The sequence below is a fragment of the Atta cephalotes genome (assembly GCF_000143395.1).
Source record: "Atta cephalotes unplaced genomic scaffold scaffold00043, whole genome shotgun sequence".
Taxonomy (NCBI): domain Eukaryota; kingdom Metazoa; phylum Arthropoda; class Insecta; order Hymenoptera; family Formicidae; genus Atta; species Atta cephalotes.
This window is the reverse complement of record NW_012130107.1, coordinates 1,968,400-1,970,099: the sequence shown is the minus strand read 5'-3', so window position 1 is coordinate 1,970,099 and position 1,700 is coordinate 1,968,400.

Genomic DNA, 1,700 nt, shown 5'->3' with positions numbered 1-1,700 from the left:
GTGTCACGCAAAGTCTGGACACCCTGTATATGACAGTATACAATCTGTAAATATATAAAAACGTCCACAATATATTGAGTTAAGATCCGCTAATAAATAAATTCGCTATGCTTAAATGACTGTGTGGATCAGTCATCCTTGTAGCAGCTACGTCTACATTGTGTCATCGCATTGTCCATGACGTTTTCTAGCATGAATTGCGTCCAAGTGCATCACTTCCGCTGCAAGCAGACTTGCACTCGCGATCCTCGTTTGTTCCGTCACGTGTCACGCAGAGTCAACTGTCATCCGCAGCACGCGAACGTCACGTGTCCATTGTCAGAGCGAGTGAGTGAGTGAGTGAGCGAATGAACGAACGAGCATGCAGTACCCTTTTGAGAACTATTGTCTGCAAATCAGCGCATATTGCGTACCGTAGAACGGACAGGAGTTTTGCCAGCGATCGTCTATCTCTTCGCTCTTAGCCTCGGGATTAGAGAGACGCTCTCGTTAGCCGCAGGTTCGTTCGCTCGTTTGCGGGCGGAAAAGATATCTACTCCAGTAGAACCAGTATTTCGAATACCTTATCTGGATAAGGCGAGCGGCGGGATCCTAAGAAAAATTTCCTGAGCGCTTTGCGAACTGAGTTTCGAAATGGACTTGTATCTGATAAATGCACATTCGTAGTGTAAACGGCAATGGCGTACGACTCTATTATCGGGCGGAGCGTGTTTCCGCATGTATCCGTATGTCCTGAGTTTGCACAGGAAAAGATATGACATTGAACGTAAATATTGAAGATCCTCTGAACGAATGCCGACAGTACCGTACAGAGAGAACGGAATGGTAGAAAACAGAATAAGCAGGAAGAGTTTTGAATGCAAGGTCGCCATCAATACACTCATATTACTTTCTTTTTTAACGCGTACGATTATAGCATACACATGTAACATAATCACTCATTTTTAATGCTTTAAATCAATCCGGTATCATGCTGCGCTGGCGTGACAGTATTTTACCGCACATAAAAATCGCGACTTTCGAATTTTCCCGTAAATTTCTTAATTTGATTTACGGCGCCGTAAAGATCCGTGGGATCGTGACGGTAAATTATTCGAGAATAAACGTCTGACGCAATAACGTTTCACACGATTGGCTACGGCAAAAGTACATCCTGATCCATTCCGTTGGCAATTGTCCACTCTCCTTCTTTTCTCTCTTCTCCTCGGACACTCGAAAAATACAGTATCTTATAGATATTTCCTCTTGGCTGCACTCAGACAGTGTACCGTGTTTCCATGGCTGGTGGTAAGCGAACTCATTCAGTGTACCGTGTTTCCGTGGTTACGGTGTAGTGCAAATTTTATGCACGAAGTGGGATTTTGCTACACCGTGTTAAAGGGAGTAAAGCCAGTGTGACATTTAAAATTTGAAAATGGAAGTCAAGCGGAAACAGAGTAATAATGATGTAGTGTACACCATGATGTGTACCACTCTAGTGTAGCTAAGTGTAATACTTACAACTGGTGCGAGGTTGTCCCAAGAGAAAATGTTACTATGATATATATATATATATATATATATATATATATATATATATATATATATATATAATATATATATATATATTACTTATACTATTATACGTACTACTACGTACCGTACGTACGTACTACTACTACGTACGTACGGACGTAGTAACTTAACTTTAACTTTAACTT